This window comes from Phyllobates terribilis, unplaced genomic scaffold (assembly GCF_046119375.1).
Source record: "Phyllobates terribilis strain yellow unplaced genomic scaffold, ASM4611937v1 Scaffold_2__4_contigs__length_985480577, whole genome shotgun sequence".
Lineage (NCBI taxonomy): Eukaryota > Metazoa > Chordata > Amphibia > Anura > Dendrobatidae > Phyllobates > Phyllobates terribilis.
In genome coordinates, this window is record NW_027362762.1 from 356,383,464 (window position 1) to 356,402,720 (window position 19,257).

General features: G+C 45.5%; 1 protein-coding gene across 2 annotated transcripts in view; it reads left to right on the top strand.

Moving 5' to 3' along the window:
* Positions 1-19,257, top strand: part of TFG (trafficking from ER to golgi regulator) — a 36,338-nt gene that overhangs the window by 597 nt on the left and 16,484 nt on the right. The gene's annotated exons all lie outside the window — the stretch shown is intronic.

The window sequence follows — 19,257 nt, forward strand, 5'->3', positions numbered from 1 at the left end:
CATCACACCAGTGTGCAGTGGGCAGGTATGGCAGCCAGGGCAGACTACAGACTCAAGGCTCTGGTAACCCTCATCCCTACTGTGGGGCCTGGGAGTTTTATGTGTAGGAGTGTAAGGGTTACTAACCATTTCTCCTCTCACCTACGACATGGGCGTGTAATGGCCGTGACATGAGTGGCCAATCAGTCTACTGCAGAGATGTGATGTCATTGGGTCATGTTCCGGTCTGTTCACATGATGTCATCAAGCGGCCATGTATACAGGTGCGATGGGAGATGTGAGAGGATGATTGCACCCATCCGTCATCCAAATTCCGGTTAGGGCTTTGCGCCTGATTCATTAAGACTGGTGTTTTCCACGTGATGGGGCTTGTTGGAGTCAGACGCTCCTTCTTCATGAATAAAGGTGAGGCCTCATCATGCATTTGGAGCATCTGACAAGTGGTGTGCGTCTCCTTGCGCAATGCAAACGGTGAGATTTCCGGCGTATGGTGCACACAGCTCGTCAAAAAGTAGACGTGTTGTGGTACCGTACTTCCCGCATGCCAAAAATTGCATAATATTGGCGCAACTTGTTTACACCTAAGCTTTTACGCCAGAATTCTGGCTTTGATGAATTGGGCCCTTTAACTTCTGGTGAACTTCCAATAAATGGTAAATTTAAGGATTGTGTGTTCGTTCTGTGTCCTCTAAATGCTAATAGTTGTGCTGTCAAGGCGACCATTTCCATGTACCATATTAAGATTTCTAAAGTCAGAGTGAGAAGTTATCCAGAGGTCTATTTTACACTGCATGATCCACAGCGTTATACGCCCGACACCATGTTAGCTGGTTGTTTAATACCCTATTTACACGGGCAGACTGCGCATCAGGAGCACACAATGCGATCAATAGATCGCTCAGTCCGCATAGACTGCCATTGTTCTTGCCAGCACAGGTCCTGCTTACACAGGATGATGCGCTACCAAGAATGAAGATCACTTCATTTACGAGTGTTTTTTTTTTTTTTTTTTTTTTCCTGTTTTTTGGGTGAACGTCAGACTGTCAGACTGTTCAGATGACCTGATTATCATGAAATGAGCGTTCCTAGGAATAATACCAATAATTGTGTGGTTGAAATGGGCCTTAAGACCCTCCCACCTCATCAAAGGGGGTCCTGGGGACACCTTCTCATCATTTATTTATGTCGAAAGTGGCGGCATGTACTGATGATGGACACACCATACGGTGAGTGCTGGCTGTATACTTAGGAATAAAGTGGCACTATGTAAGTACCAGGAAAAAAAATCATAGCCCTAATGTGCCGTGGTGCTGCTCTCAGATATATGGGTGCCATCTCACCACTCTACACAAACGGATGTGATGCATTCAGTGAGGCTCATTTATTTCATGGCCTATATTTCACAATGTGTTGCTTGCTCTGTGCGTCATGAAATGTAATAGAGATCACTCTATAACGAACACCATATATTAAATGTTGCTGACACGAGTGAGAAGCCTGGCACCGGACCTCTAGTCACAGAAGTAAAGCATTGTCTCATGTATCCCAACTTGTCATGGGTGATATGTACATGTGACTTGGAGCATTCCCAAGGTCTGGAGGGTGTTATGTAACATTGCTCTTCATTCATTGTGGCCAGTGGGTGACCATGAAATACGTGGCCCCATCGAGGCCACCCTTAAAAGATCCCTCCTGACTTTGGCTTGTATAAGGCGGTGGGACTTTTTACCGAACTGATGGCATCCAAGTGCAAAACATGTGATCTGTGTGCTCCTCACAAAATTAAATTTGTATTCCAAGGCCACATTCACACATTCAGTATTTTACATCAATATTTGTGAGCCAAAACTAGGAGTGGGTGTGTTTCTATTATACTTTTTCCTCTGATTGTTCCACTCCTGGTTTTGGCTTACAAATACTGATGTAAAATACTGACCAAATACTGAACTTGGCCTTATGTAGAGAAGCACCATGCTGTAACTCCAAAGTGGTGACAGATTCCCTATAAGGTCTAATCAGACCTCTACTATGGCCATACAGGGTGTAGAAAAGTAAGTCTATACACACCTGCGTGGCCCATAGTAGAGGTCTGATTGCAGAGAACAGTGCTTTAATCAATTCTATTTTGTACAGGCTTGGCGTCCAGGGGATCTGTTTTATTCCCCCAAATCCCCGCCTATGTGCTTAATTATCATATCCCCCCCCCCCCCTCCCCTGCTGCACGTCACAGGCCCTGTAACGTGCACTGTGCTCCTTGACGTCCCGGGCATGCGCATAGGGCGCGCTTTGCTTCATCCCGGCTCGTCTCTTCATGCACTGTGCCGCAAGTTTCTATTGCGTAGGCGCCGGGAAGTGAAACTGACAGGTATGTATAGATTTACTTTTCTATACCCTGTATAGCCATAGTAGAGGTCTGATAACTCCAAAGTGGTGACAGATTCCCTTTAAGGGTAAGTTAAGTAGTAAAATATCTACCCCTTTCTCAATAATGTGCTCCTGCTTTACCCCCTAAGCCAAGTTCCTCTGACTTTTCTCCAGAGCCAGGGAATTTCTGTACCAATCTATCAATTCTAGACAATCGTTCTCTCCTCCCCCTGACTGCTCTTATGTACATTAAGCCCCCGTCTCACATAGCGATATCGCTGCTGAGTCACGGTTTTGGTGACTCACCAGCGACCTCACCAGCGATGTCGCTGTGTGTGACACTTTGCAACGATCAGGCCCCTGCTGTGAGGTCGCTGATCGTTGCAAAGTGTCCTGGACCATTTTTTGGTCGTTGGCCAGCACACATCGCTGTGTGTGACCAGCTGGACCAACGATCTGGCTGGTAACTATGGTAAACATCGGGTTACTAGGGGCACGCGCGCACTTAGTAACCCGCTGTTTACCATGGATACCACTCTGCTACGGTGCACAGAGGCTCCCGCGCACCGTAGCAGAGTGGTATCCATGGTAAACAGCGGGTTACTAGGGGCACACGCGCACTTAGTAACCCGATGTTTACCATAGTTACCAGCCTGCTCCTGCTTGCAGCAGGCTGGTAACGGGAGCAGGACATCGTGGAACGATTCTTTCCACGATATCGCTGCTCCCCTGATCACTGGTGAGCCTGCCTGTTTGACAGCTCACCAGCGATGTATTAGCGATGCAGCAACGATCCCTGACAGGTCGTATCGTTGTTGGGATCGCTGCTGCATCGCTTAGTGTGACGGGGCCCTTAGACTAGAACAATACTTAACTTTTAGCTATCTACGCTTCTTTTGCTGTTGAATGCCATCTATTGTTCTCTGATATCACTTATTTCATACTGGCAGAGCCCAGTAAAGAAAACGTCTGCCCTTATAAGTGATCGTAGTTAAACTATAGTAAGCTGTTTATTGGAGTTCATCAAGCCCTCCCCTTTATGCCATGCACCTTGTAGTTGCTGGCCCAATTTTTGTTGGCATCTTAAGCCTCCCATACAAACCAGACGGCTGTTGGCTACCAGCCGAATGATTGGCCATCTCGGACATCTCTCCTTAACTGCCTGTGATCTACAGGAGCATCTCACTAAATTAGAATATCATTAAAAAGTTAATTTATTTCAGTTCTTCAATACAAAAAGTGAAACTCGTATATTATATAGTGTAATTACAAACAGAGTGATCTATTTCAAGTGTTTATTGCTGTTCGGCTGTGTGCCCACTATGTTTTTTTTTTTGTTTTTTTTTAAGCGTTTCCGCAGCGGCAATTCCGCCGCAGAAACGCTTAAACGCTTGGTAGAAGGTCTGCAATGTTCCCCAATGATAATCCGCATGTGCTGTGCACATGCTGTGGAGATTTCCACTACGAATTATCATTACGGAAAAATCCGCAGCACTACCAATTATTTTGCGGAAGCGCTGCGTTTTTGCCGCCATTGACTTTGATTGAATCGCTTAATATATATCGGCATGACTACATGTGCACATGCGGATAGTAAGCGATTCAGTGTGCGGATGGTACCCGAGTTTGGAGAAGAGGAGACTCTCCTCCAAACCCGGGTACCATAGTACCTGTAAAAACCAACAAACAAACAAAAAAAAAAAACATTATACTTGCCTTCTGATGGCCCCCGGTCTCCTTAGTGATGTGTCCTGGCTCCCCGGCAGCTCGCGATGGTCTAAAAGGACCTTCCATGATGTCGGCGGTCGCGTGACCTGTCACATGACTAAATTACGTCATGAGAGGTCCTTTTAGACCATCGCCAGCCACCGGGGAGACCGGGGGCTATCAGAAGGTGAGTATAATGTTTTTTATTTTTTACCATTTTTATTCATTATTTTTTATTTTTTTTTTTTAACTAACTAACTTGGTCACACTATATAAAATGCATGCCGGTTGCATGGATTTATATAGTGTGACCAAATTGTCAAGCACTTTTCCAAGTGATGCTAAAATCGCTTGGAAAGCGCTTGACAACCCGCATGCGAAATCGCATGCTAAAAACGCTTCACAAACGCTTGTCCCTGGCTGAAAAAACGCATGGAAAATCCGCATGCGTTTTTTCAGGGAGATGCAGAAATGCTCAGGAAAAATCCGTAGTATTTCTGCATCATGGGCACATAGACTTAATGTTGATGATTATGGCTTACAGCCAATGAAAAAACAAAAGTTATTATCTCAGTAAATTAGAATACTTGAAGCTTGAAAAAATGTTTTTAAAGTTCGAAATGTTGGCCTACTGAAATATATGTTCAGCTAATCCACTCAATACTTGGACGGGGCTCCTTTTGCATCAGTTACTGCATCAATGCAGCGTGGCATGGAGGCGATCAGCCTGTGGCACTGCTGAGGTGTTATGGAAGCCCAGGTTGCTTTGATAGCAGCCTTCAGCTCGTCTGCATTGTTGGGTCTGGTGTCTCTCATCTTCCTCTTGACAATACCCCATACATTCTCTATGGGGTTAAGGTCAGGCGAGTTTGCTGGCCAATCAAGCACAGTGATACTGTTGTTTTTAAACCAGGTATTGGTACTTTTGGCAGTGTGGACAGGCGCCAAGACCTGCTGGAGAATGAAATTTCCATCTCCAAAAAGCTTGTCGGCAGAGGGAAGCATGAAGTGCTCTAAAATTTCCTGGTAGACGGCTGCGCTGACTTTGGTCTTGATAAAACACAGTGGACCTACACCAGCAGATGACATGGCTCCCCAAACCATCACTGATTGTGGAAACTTCACACTAGACCTCAAGCAGCTTGGATTGTGGCCTCTCCACTCTTCCTCCAGACTCTGGGACCTTGATTTCCAAATGAAAATTGGAACTCTGGGACCTTGTGGAGTGTGTCAATGACTGCCTTCTGGATATCTGTCAAGTCGGCAGTCTTCCCCATGGTTGTGGAGCCTGCTGAAACAGACTAAGGGACCTTTTTAAATGCTTAGGAAGCCTTTGCAGGTGTTTTTTTTTTTGTCATTTTAATTTACTGAGATAATGACTGTTGTTTTCGTTGGCTGTAAGCCATAATCATCAACATTAACAGAAATAAACACTTGACATAGATCACTCTGTTTGTAAAGACTCTATATAAGTTTCACTTTTTGTATTGAAGAACTGAAATTAACTTTTTGATGATTTTCTAATTTAGTGAGATGCACCTGTATATTAGAGATTAACTGCAGCCAGAGATACCCAGCAGCCAATCTAATTCAGGATAAAAGGATGTGTAGTCCGAAATCAGAAATGCTGGATCCTGAACTCCCCAAAAATCAATTGTTTGGGATTCCCATACACATTGGACTGTTAGCCAAACACGTCCTTATTGATGGTATGTGTTTGTAATACCAGAGGGCCTTAAGTCACAGCCACTTCTTTTGTGTCTCCTTCAAACACAAGTGATCAGGCATTCAAGACGTCCTATTCGTCTTTCCCCTCAGTCTGCTATAGAGGGAGTTGGGACACCGCAATTAACAATTTGATGTTTTTTCAGTCATCTGATGTTTGATGAACATTCATCTGTTGTCTGAGTCCCTTAATTATTTTTCCGCCTGTGTTTTCCACAGAATAGCTTGTCCAATGTGATTGACACAATCATAAGAGGGTACTAATATGCTGAAGGAAAAAAAAATAAGACTTCCCCCTCCCCCCCCATCATGAAAGCTTAGAACAGGATTCTCAGGGTGAGGCATCTAATGACACAGTATGTTTTCCTTACTGATCTCGCTATACAGTTGTGTGGTCGCCGAGTACTGGGAGCAGTTCTGCATGTGATTTACTATACTAATAAGTCTTCAGCTTTGTGTGTGTGTGTTGGGGGGTGTGGGATAGACAGTTGAGCAGAGCTGACTCCACTATGAGTGTAGTGCTGCTAGAAATATCTGTAATGAGACCAAGGTGTGCTCTGCTATATTGTCTGTCCTTCCACACTGACTGCTGTGAGTAATCACTCATTTCTGCTCCTGGCACATGGTAATCACACACAACTCTGCAGTGAGATCCGTGAGGAGAGCAGACCGTTTGTCATTACATGTCTCACACTAAGCTATAGAGGGGGCATTTGCTTCTTCTTCCTGTATGTTTTTGCTGGCTTGTGATTGGTCATCCTCATGCAGGGGAGGCAATGCATGCCCCACATGCCCAGTGAAATATCTCTAGTAATACCCACTTGAGCTTTTCACTATAACCTAAACTTTACAAGCTATTCTTTTCGCAATGGAGAGGGGAAATCTATCTATGTAAATGTTCGTTTGGTCAAAATCTTAAATCTCCGAAAGTTCTTCACCGATTGCTTTGAAATTTTGACACAACGTTGCATTCGAATACACGCATGTTTTTATACACCTACTATGTTTTTATATACCAGCTCTTGGATGTAAAAGCAACAGCAAGAGGGAGGTGTTACAAGCTCTGTCCCAGGCTGACTCTCCCTGGCATTCCTGCCCCCCCCACCCCCTTTGTGACATCTCATTCATAAACCCTTTTCCCTCTCCTTCATTCGCCCAAGCCGCTGGGGGAGGGGAATGACTAGACCGTCTGTTCGAGGCCAAAAGACGCTGCTGCTCATCACCACTACCTCTGCTCTCCGGCACTGCTGCTGCGACTTCTCCTTCTCCGGCAGGTGAGTCTTATTTCCGACTGCACAACAACAAGCGGGGGAGGGAAGGAGAGAGGGAGGCTGCACGGAGAGGCGCAGGCCGCAGCCTCCGCTCTGGGCGCTGAGCTGGGCCCTAGCCTCGCAGCAGTGGGCGGATAGCGTGAAAGTGCAAATCCCACTATGCCATCGGCGGGAGTGGCGCTGTGATCTGGCCGGTACCAGCCCGGGACATGTCAAGCGGATCACCCCTTCCTTCTCTGCTGCCGCCTGCCTTCATCTGTGTCCCCTCCTGTCACATTCTCTCTGTACTAGGGAATTGCATAGCTAGCAATCTCTGACATGACCGGCTCCATTGTGACACCTGACAGCAAGTACCGACCTCTTTAGTGACCTGTGCAGAGTACAGGGGTCACAGGGTACAGGCTGCAACCATGCCTGCCTGATGAGCATAACTATCAACAGTGCAGAACTATCTCTTTAGAATTATGCGGTTTAAATCTAGACACGGATTGCTTCTCACATGGACAATTATATGTTGCGTGTTCCAGAGTCGGCAAACCAGACAATCGCTCTATCTAAACACACAGCAACAAAAAATATTTGTATACCCACAAGCATTGTGAAATTAAATATTTTAGAAACGTGCGCGTTCTCTTTTTTTTTTCTTTTCCATTTAACCAGACTGAGCTACAGCAACGTGTGGCCGGGTACTGCTAGTAAAGAAATAAAAACTAGGTTTGCTGTCAACTCTGCAGCCACTATTCCATGATGTGGCCAGTTTCACCAATTTGAGCATGTTAAAGATTATCTTTAAGGTCCATTTACACTGCACCTAGGAATTCTTGTTTCACGAAATGTTAGTCTAAACAAAGATGCTGATCACCTCACGAACGAGAAATGTTTTTTCTCTAATAACCCCCAAGACAGCACACAGGAGGATGTAACCCCACCCTAATAGGGACAGGAAATACGAAGAGGTTTAAATAGCCCCTCCCACATCCTCCTTCCAGTGTTTATTTCCTGTCCCTATCAGAGATGAAGAGGTCATCCCTGGTGTGCTGGGCCGGCAACAGGAACTGGGGGAAAGCTACTAGCCGGGCAGCGGAGGATCGATCGGTTTTTACCTCTCCTCCTCAGGGCGCTGCTCCCGTCCTCCAGATTCGGGACCCCCTCCTGGAGTCCGTGCTCTCGGGCAAGGTCTGCAGGATCTTCTGACCAGAGGCCTCTCTGAGCTCTCTGGTCCATCTCCTCCTCCTCTCCCCCACTGGATGCGCGGGCAATGCCGGCTCCAGGATGTGGAGCGCACGCGATGGCGCCGGAAGTGACGCCGGGCGATGGATGATGACCTCACTTCCGGCAGTTTGCTTTCCACTGTGGACCGCATCAAAAAGCTATGGGGGGGAAAAAAGAGCGGAATGCCGCTGGTGATCAGAAATCTTCACCTGGACACCGGGGGAGGAGCCCTCTAAACAGAGTGAGGCGCTGGTCCGGTTGCCCATAAAAGGAGCCCTGGACAGGAAGACCTCTACCATGTCTGTTGAAGCTTCTCGCTTTGCATCTGTAGAACCCAGCGCCGGTCCGGTCCCAGTAAGTATGGCACTGGCAGTCCATCTCCAAGATGCAGGTAATAGTGATTATAGCTCCCCTTCCCTTCTCCCCTCTCTTGTAAGGGGACAAGTAACCTGCATCTAGTGAAAAAGTTAAACCGTCACGCAGATGTCCCATCTGTACAAAAAAAACTATCGTCCTCCCATAGAAAGCCCCTATGCAAGGACTGCACGGAGAAGATTATCAGGCAGGAACAACCTTCCTTAATGGAGGAGATGAAGGGGATTGTACGTCAGGAGATCAAATCCTTCTTAGCCTCGGACACACTCCCTACACCCTCACCTAGTCAGGGTTCTACATCTACTCCCTCACCAGCCAAAAAGAGTAAAATTTGCTCGCCAGAGGGAGGGGAGGAAGACTCTCAAGAGGAGATATATATCTCAGAAGATCTTCCAGAGGAAGGTGAACTAAGTCCAACCCCTGATAACTCCCAACGAGAGAGATATTACTTTCCATCAGATAGCTTGGAGGAACTCCTCATGGCAGTAAGGAGAACTATGGAGGTCGAGGAAGAAAAAGTGCCCTAAACAGTACAGGATCAGATGTTTGGGGGGCTACGTTCCAGGAAAAAATTGGTGTTCCCTATACACCAGAGTATTAGGGACTTAGTCTTAGAGGAGTGGGAATCTCCAGAAAAGAGATTAAATACCCCTACAGAGTTAAGGGATATATTTCCTGTAGACAATGAGACGGCAGAATGCTGGTCTGAAGTCCCAAGAGTGGATATCCAAATTGCACGAATAGCAAAGAAAACCACACTGCCCTTTGAAGATTCCTCTCAATTAAAAGACCCCTTGGAACGCAAAATGGAGGGACTACTCAGAAAATCCTGGGAGACCTCAGCAACACTATTAAGCACCAACGCAGTCTCTACGGGAGTAGCTCGATCAATGGCTCGTTGGCTAGATCAACTAGAGGAACACCTAGTTTCAGGCACCCCCAGAGAAGACCTCTTGGCATCCCTACCGCTTCTACAGAAAGCTACGGGGGTTTTAGCAGACGCCTCTGCAGAATCCGTGAGAGTGGCGGCAAGAGCATCTGGGCTATAAAACTCTGTAAAAAGGGCCCTATGGTTGAAATCCTGGAACGGCGACGTGGCATCAAAAATGAAGTACTGTTCCATCCCCCTTTAAGGGGAAATGCATGTTCGGGCCAGCCCTAGATCTTCTAGAGAAGGCCTTAGACAAGAAGACCCTCCCGGAACCTAGGAATGTGAGTAAGAGGCCTTTTCGTCCCTCCCAAGAGCAGATCCCCCTCAATATAGAGGTAAAGGCAAAACAGGACGATGGAGCTACCCAAAAGGTAGAGGAGACAAAAATCTTTTTCTCTCCCAAAACCAATGTCAGGACAGTCGGGGGCCGCATCTCGAATTTTCTCCCTCAGTGGAAAGAAATATGCTCAGACCCATGGGTCCTGAGGGTTGTCTCTAGTTCAGGGTAAAAATAAATTTCTCCTCCTATCCTCCAGAGAGAATAAGGTTAACACTTCTCTCCTCTGAGTCATCAGGCCACCCTGATATCCGGTCTTACAGACCTATTGTCCTCAGGGGTGATATCCCTGGTTCCTACAAGTGAGATAGGCACAGGACATTATTCCAGATTCTTCCTAATAAAAAAAAAACAAATGGCTCACAGAGTTATAATCAATCTAAGGCCACTGAATCAGTGTATCCACTACCAACGATTCAAGATGGAATCCATCAGGTTGACGGTTCCCCTAATAGAACAGGACCATGTCATGGCCACAATAGACCTCCAGGATGCATATTACCACATCCCCATACACCCACTTCACAGGAGGTTCCTAAGATTCACAGTGGCTCAGTGGGATCAAATAGTCCACTATCCATTCAATGTTCTCCCATTCGGAATATCAGCCCCGCAAATATTTACAAAAGTCATGGCTTATATCAGGGGTCAGAACACTTCAATAGTATCATACCTCGACGACCTGTTATTAATCGGGCCATCAGTACCAGTACTCCGAGAACATCTACAGTTGACCACTCAGATCCTATAGTCTCTGGGCTGGTTAGTGAACCAGAAAAAATCAGATATGGTTCCCTCCATGACAAAAAACATTTCTAGGAGTACTATTGGATTCACACAGCCAGATGTCATTCCTACCCAAACAGAAGCAGGTCATGATTAAAGCAAAAATCAATGTCCTAAGGAGCAGAAGATCAGTATCATTAAGAGATGCCATGTCGGTCCTCGGGTCTATGACATCCTGTATTCAGATGGTGGTCTGGGCTCAGGTTCATACCCGAACATTACAGACCCACATCCTTACGAATTGAGATGGATCCCCCACGGTCTCTGAACAGGAGAATCCCTATACCACCACGAGTAAGGACCTCTCTATTCTGGTGGCTGAACGGAAAAAATCTGAACAGAGGAGTACCATGGATCCAGAATCCGCTGGTAACCATAAAGGTGGATGCCAGCGAAAGGGATGGGGAGCCATGGTCTCCCAAGAGCTATTCCAGGGTATATGGAACAAAGGTGAGTCAACGCTCATCAAATTTCAGAGAACTAAAAAGCCGTAGAGTAAGTCCTCAGAGCAGCAGAGCCTCTGGTCCAGAAATCTCACATTCAGATATTTTCAGACTATATCACCACGGTAGCCCACCTTCGTCATCAAGGGGGCGCAAGATATGAAAACTTAAAAGCAATCTCAGCAAGAATATTCTCCTGGGCTGAAGAACATATTCTATCCTTGTCGGCTCTTCATATCAAAGGTTCAGTCAATATCCAGGCCGACTTCTTAAGCAGAACAAAGATTCATCCAGGAGAGTGAAGCCTAAACCCAGACGTCTTCCAGATGTTAGTCGAGAGATGGGGCTATCCAGAGGTAGATCTCTTCTCTGGACACCAGAACGCGAAAGTACCTCAATATTTCTCCCTGGATCCAAACGGCCCTTGCCTGGGCGTGGACGCATTCGCTTACAAATGGGAATTCAAACTAGCATATGCCTTTTCCCCCACTACCTATCCTTTCAAAAACCTTACAGAAGATGAGGAACGAAGGGACCAGAGTAATCCTAGTGGTCCCTCGCTGGCCAAAAAGAAGTTGGTTTGGAACGTTAACAAGTCTGAGTGTGGAGAGCCCTCTAATCCTTCCTCCCATCAAGGATCTCCTTCTCCAGGGACCGATTCGCCATCCGGATCCCGAGCGACTACACCTAACTGCCTGGCTTCTGAATTCCTGATATTTAAAAACAAGAGGCCTCTCAGAGAAAGTCATCAAAACTCTCCAGAAGAGCAGGAAACCCGTAACAAACACCATTTACCATAAGATCTGGAAAACCTTCTTAAGGTGGTGTGCACCCACTTGCCCAGACCCTCATAGGGCTGATGTGGCTCAGATTCTAGACTTTTTACAAGAAGGTCTGGACAAAGGTCTCAGACCTATTACTCTTAAGGTCCAGGTAGCGGCGTTAAGTTCATACTTCGATCAAAGACTAGCGGAACATCAGTGGGTAAGAAGATTTATGACAGCAGCCACCCGCATCCACCCTAGAGTAACAGACCTGGTTCCCCCCTAGGACCTTAACATTGTTCTGAAAGGGTTAACCCTTCCACCCTTTGAGCCCTTATCAACCATAAGACTGGACAGGCTAACCTGGAAAACGGCTTTTCTTGTGGCAATAACTACAGCCAGAAGAGTGTGTGAACTACAGGCCCTTTCGGTCAATGAACCCTACCTGAGAATCCTGGAAGATCGTCTAATTTTCCAACTTGACCCTTCATTTCTACCTAAGGTGGTCTCAAATTTCCACAGATCTCAGGAGATAATCCTTCCATCTTTTTGTGACAACCCAAAAGAGATGGAATTCCACACTCTGGATGTTCGGTGAATAGTACTGCACTATCTTCAGGAAACAGAAGAAGGAAGGAAAGACTAGAACCTATTTGTCCATACACAAGGTCCAAACAGAGGAAAGAAGGCAGCAAAATCCACAATAGCCAACTGGATTAAGAGGGCGATTACGGAGGCTTACCAGATCCAGGATCTACCTCCTCCAGCAAAGCTCAAGGCCCATTCTGCAAGGGCGATATCTGTCTCCTGGGCTGAAAAAGCCAGCGCATCCATCGAACAGATTTGCAGAGCTGTCACATGGTCTTCAATTCATACTTTCTCCAAACACTACAGACTAGACCTAATGTCTGTTGGAGATTTAGCCTTCGGAAGGAAGGTCCCTCTGGCTATTGTCCCTCCCTAGTATATCTTTGGTATAACCCCCCCCCCCCCTTATTGTTTTAATAAGGTTTTTGTGTTGGCCAAAAATTTGTAATAAAATTATATATCTATTTTTAATGCATATCAAAATCTGTATTAAAGCACAACTGGTGTGTGTGCGTGGTTGTTTATTTTATTTTTTTTTTGTGGTATTACTGGTTCCTTGCTTGTAGTAAAATACTTACCATCTGCCGCCTTTTGTTCTTCCTGGCGCTACTCCGCTCACGTTCCGCCATCTTGTGACTGCAGCTCCTGACTGCTGACCGGAGGTCACAGCTAACAGTCACTAGCTCTCAATATAAATCTAGGAGAGCCTCCTTCCGGCCCTCATAGAATTACATTCAGAAATTACTTGTGGTCCTCCCAGCAAACAGTGGGGTGATCCGGCAGGTCACAACTCCTGTAGTGTGCACTGGCACGGTGCCAAGAACAACAGAAAACAGAGGCCAGTAAGTATTTTATTACAGGCAGGGAACTTATGTTGGTGATAGATAAGAATAAATCAAAACACAGAAGTGGTCATTTCAAAAATTAAAAAATGGCATTCTTGCAATTTTTTCACTAGTAACTTTTTTTTTAAACTCTGAGGCCCTGCAATTCATCAAAGCTTTCACGCCAAAATTATAGCGTAAAAGCTTTGAAAAGTCATAAATCTTAGTAGCAACTCGTAATTTTGTCTAAATTTTGAGACACTTGGCGATTTCACACCAGTTTCCCCCCCCAGCTCCGCTGAAATGGATGAGGGCATGATATCACAGCTTTTTAATTCATGACCAGCTATGGCGTTCACCAGAAATCTTACTCCAGTGCCTCATTAGAGTGAGATTTGTTGCGTAGCACATGGGGACGCACGCCACTGGTTATATGCTCCAGATTTGTGAATGGGCGTTCCCCCTTTCATGAATCGGGAGCTCCTGACTCCAGCACTCTCCCTCATCAGAGCAACACTGGTCTGGATGAAACTGCCCTAGCTTCCTATTCAGGAAATAACATGTACATGGCTATAATGGTCAGATCCCAACCCTATCTTTTGTATTTTAAGCATTGAGCCTGTGCAAAGGTCATTGTGAAGGGTGGGGGGAGCTGTGACAGCGCCTATGTGATTGGTGGATCCTCTGTTATCAGTTCTTTATAAACATGTTACCGGTCACTGGAATCCTGCTTCTAATACTAAAGCCCCCGTCTCACATAGCGATATCGCTGCTGAGTCACGGTTTTGGTGACTCACCAGCGACCTCACCAGCGATGTCGCTGTGTGTGACACTTTGCAACGATCAGGCCCCTGCTGTGAGGTCGCTGATCGTTGCAAAGTGTCCTGGACCATTTTTTGGTCGTTGGCCTCCCGCTGGCCAGCACACATCGCTGTGTGTGACCAGCGGGACCAACGATCTGGCTGGTAACTATGGTAAACATCGGGTTACTAGGGGCACGCGCGCACTTAGTAACCCGCTGTTTACCATGGATACCACTCTGCTACGGTGCGCGGAGGCTCCCGCGCACCGTAGCAGAGTGGTATCCATGGTAAACAGCGGGTTACTAGGGGCACACGCGCACTTAGTAACCCGATGTTTACCATAGTTACCAGCCTGCTCCTGCTTGCAGCAGGCTGGTAACGGGAGCAGGACATCGTGGAACGATTCTTTCCACGATATCGCTGCTCCCCTGATCACTGGTGAGCCTGCCTGTTTGACAGCTCACCAGCGATGTATTAGCGATGCAGCAACGATCCCTGACAGGTCGTATCGTTGTCGGGATCGCTGCTGCATCGCTTAGTGTGACGGGGCCCTTAGTCTACTGAACTCTTTCTGAAAAGACAGGAAGTTTAAGTCTGTCCCAGTGCGAAAATGGCGAGATTGGTTTTGTTGGTGTTTTATTTAAAAGTACACTTAACACGAAAACCTTATTTAAACAATATCATTTATTGATGATAGACTCTCTTTTAACAGGACAAAATTGTATCTGCAGTAAATGTAGCAAGCTGATTGTGTGGGAGAGAATTATTCTTTCATGTCTCACACTTAAAGGATATCCTGTCAGAAGGTTTTTGTTGCCTCATCTGAGAGCAGCCTGATGTAGGCAAAGAGGAGCTGAATTCAAGTATGTATCCCTCAGATTACTGAGAGCAGCCATTCTAACAGAGTTTTTAGATTCAGCATGAAGCAGAGCTGAGAAAGCTAACCCCGCCCACACCAGGCTCTGTATATACAATGTCTATAGGCAGGGAGCTGCCTATCACAGGAGGGGGTGTGTTGGACCTGTGTCCTTGTGCCAGCTAGTCATAGCTATGATAAGCTACTGGTGCTAAAACAATCATTGTAGGCAGACAAAACCTCCCAGATTAATAAGAGGGGTATCGCTGAAATCTGTGTCTTAACCCCTACCTCATGCTGTCTTCAGACGGCATAGCAAAAACCTGCAGACATATTCCCTTTTAAAGACTAGTTCACATTTACAGGTTTTTTTTTTACCTGCAGGTGTTGGGGTAGATCCATGGGAAATCTGGATTTTCACAGATTTCACCATAAGAATTTTAAAGTGTGAAATCCATTCTGGAAATCCGACATCATAAATTTTACATTTTGAGTATTTAAAGTCCACACAGCGAGTCAATTAACACTCACCCCCTCCACAGTATATGGATGGGATTCAGCTGTATCTCATCAATTTATTTTTTTTATTGTGATACCATTCAGAATTTGTTTTCACCTTATCTGAATAAACTCTAATGGGTCCGAAGAGATTTGTTCGGTTCTCCAGAAGATGCAGCACACCATCACACCATGCTGTATACCATGAGACTGATTTACTACAAAAAAGAAGACTTCTCTATGGACCGTCTGCATGATGCAGTGCCGGGTCTCCCAGTGTGATGGGAATACTCCTTTAGTCAGGGTATGAATCTCCAACTCGATTGCTTGATGCCAGCGTCGGAAGTAGAGTATGCATTTGTGTTGGAAATGGAGAGACCCCTTTTAAAAGTGCCATAAATGTCATAGTTGGGAATACCCCTTTAACTCAGCCCTAATAAAAGGCAAAATACTACAGGCCAACTCTATAATCAATCGAGAAATATGCACATGATTTTCTGAAACATCGCTCTGCTTGGCTATGTCAGTCATTCTCAGATACAGCATGGAGTGACAGCATTAAGGTACGACTGTAGCTCCATGCAGCTGAACCTTAGACTGGAAGAAAGAGGCAGTGGACTCCATTTCAGTAATCAGAGGGGGTCACGGTGGTCATAAGTGATCCTGTGGAAAGGTAATAAATGTTTCATGGGACAATTCTGTTGACAAATGTCCTTGTTAGGTGCAGAGGATGATTACATGTTTACAAGCTCCTCTTCACTGGAGTAGAAATATGTCATCCAAACGTGACAATCAGAGGGCATATAACATCTCTTGTTGACTGGCAAAGCATTGAGCATGTCCAATAGGTTACTGGAGGCTGTAGGGGGCAAAGAACGGGCCATGATCTTGCATCCATACACTTTCAGCGCTCTCCTTCCTTCCAGATGTACAGGGGTTACAAACCTAACTACATTGCATGATAGGGTAGTAAAAGACAAGTTGAAGTTCAGCCTGGCCTGAGATGAATTTTCCAATTTTGAGAAAATCAACTTGGAGGCTTTATATAAAATGAGGCTGTAAGTACATCGAGGGTGGCCAGTACCCAACTCTTGCATGGTCCTCTGCAATACTCCCTGCCGAGCATCACACCAATGGGCTTTAATTGATGTCTGTTTAGCCATGCTGATATCTGTTCAGCACCACTACTAACTGTTATCAGTCAAGTCCACACTGTGCAGAATTAGGCAATTTGTAACCTGAATACATAGAAAGGAAATGTACATTTTCCCATCTAAACTATTTCTTTTCATTAGTTTAAAGTGAGAATAAATGAAAATGTGTAAACATACATTTCTGACATTTCCCCCAAAAATTAGTGCCCACTATAGCCACCCTTATTTTCAATAGGTCATAAGCCTTCCATCCATTGAGTCTGTCAGTTTCTTAATCTGTTGTCAATCTACTTTTTGGGCAGCACCAGCCACAGCCTCCTAGTTGCTATTCAGAGAGGTTTACTGTTTTCCTTCACTGTAAATCTCCTGTTTTAAGGTTATGTGCTCACTATGTGCTTTTTAAGCGCTTCTGCAGCGGCAATTCCGCTGCAGAAATGCTTGGTAGAAGGTCTGCCATGTTCCCCAATGATAATCCGCATGTGCTGTGCACATGCTGCGGAAATTTCCGCTGCGGATTATCATTGCGAAAAAATCTGCAGCACTACCAATTATTTTGCGTAATCGTGACGTTTTTGCCGCCATTGAATCGCTTAATATCCGCATGACTAGATGTGCCCATGCGAATATTAAGCGATTTCAATGTGCGGATGGTACCCGGGTCGAGAAAAGAGGAGACTGTCCTCCAGACCCGGGTACCATAGTACCTGGTAAAAATAAACCAAAAACATTATACTTGCCTTCTGATGGCCCCTGGTCTTCCCGGCAGCTCGCGCTGGTCTAAAGGACCTGCAATGACGTAATTTAGTCATGTGACTGGTCACGCGACAGCTGACGTCGGCGGTCGCGTGACCTGTCACATGACTAAATGACGTCATGGCAGGTCCTTTTACACAACCGCGAGACACCAGACTCATTGGAAGGTGTGTGTGTGTGTGTGTGTGTGTGTGTGTGTGTGTGTGTGTGTGTGTGTGTGTTTACCATTTTTATTCTTTTTTTAACCAGCTTGGTCACACTATATAAATCCATGCCGTTTGCATGGATTTATATAGTGTGACCAAGTTGTCGAGCACTTTCCAAGTGATGCTAAAATCGATTGGAAAGCGCTTGACAACCCGCATGCAGAAATGCATGTGAAGACCGCTTCACATCCGCATGTCCCTGGCAGGAAAAACGCATGTACAATCCGCATGTACAATCCGCATGCGTTTTTTCTGCCAGGGAGATGCAGAAACGCTCAGGAAAAATACGGAGCATTTCTGCATCGTGGGCACTTGGCCTAAGAAGAGCTCAGAAGTTCTCAATAGAGTTTAGGTCAGGTGAGGAAGGGGACCATGTCATTAACCCCTTTCTGGCCTCGGGCGTATTAATACGCCCCAGGCCATCACCCCCTGTTCAGTGAGGGCTCCGGCCCTGTAAAGATCACTATGAGCGCCACCTAGTGGTCGGCGCTCATAGCACAGGAGCATTTCTGCTACATAAAGGTGATCTGTTCATTATCATTACCTCTATGTAGCAGAGGTGATCAGACAAGTGCTGCTTCTAGTCTCCTATGGAGACTATAGAACCATGCAAGAAAGTGAAAAAAAAAAAAATAAATAAATAAAAAATCCGATCGGTAACGAGAAAATTCCAAACAGAATTACGTTTTTTTTGGTTGACGCAACATTGCAATAACGGGCGATCGAAACATCATATCTACCCCAAAATAGTGTCCATAAAAACGTCAGCACGGCACGCAGAAAATAAGCCCTCACACAGCCCCAGATCCCGAAAATTGGATACGCTACTTTTTTTTTTGCAAATTTTGGATTTTTTTTTCACCACTTAAATAAAAAAGAACCTGTACATGTTTGGTGTCTACGAACTCGTAATGACCTGGAGAATAACAGTGGCAGGTCAGTTTTAGCATCCAGTGAACGTGGAAAGAAAAAAAAACAAAAAACTGTGGAATTGCATTTTGTTTGCAACTTCACCACACTTGGAATTTTTTTTCCCGTTTTCCAGTATACAATATGGTAAAACTAGTGATGGCACTTAAAAGTACAACTCGTCCCGCAAAAAATAAGCCCTCACACGGCCATATTGACCGAAAAATAAAAACGCTATGACTCTGGGAACAAGGGGAGCAAAAAACAAAAATGCAAAAAATGGAAAATGCTCTGGTCATGAAGGGGTTAATCTTTCATCTTTAAGGCCTTTACTGGCTAGACCAGCAGTGCAGTACTTTGATGCATGTGATGGAGCATTGTCCCGCATAAAATCATTGTTTTCTTGAAAGATGCAGTCTTTTTCCTGTACCACTGCTTGATGAAAGTGTCGTCTAAAAACTGGTAGTAGGTTTGGGAGTTGATTTTGAGTCCATAATATGCACACAAATGATGATGTGGTCAAATACTCGCCTGATAACTATGCACAAAGGCCATATGCAGCCAGGATGAGAGGGTTGAGCCTGAATTTAAAACCCTACTTGAACAAGTAGTTTAGTGACTGAAAAGCTCCTGACAGGTTCCCTTTAGGCTAGACTTGTACAGCTGTTTTTTTTGGTCTGTGTATTTACTGCAATTCCCAACCAAGCTGTTTGTCTTCTTGCTTTTTTTTGTGCCCTGTGCCCTGATCTTT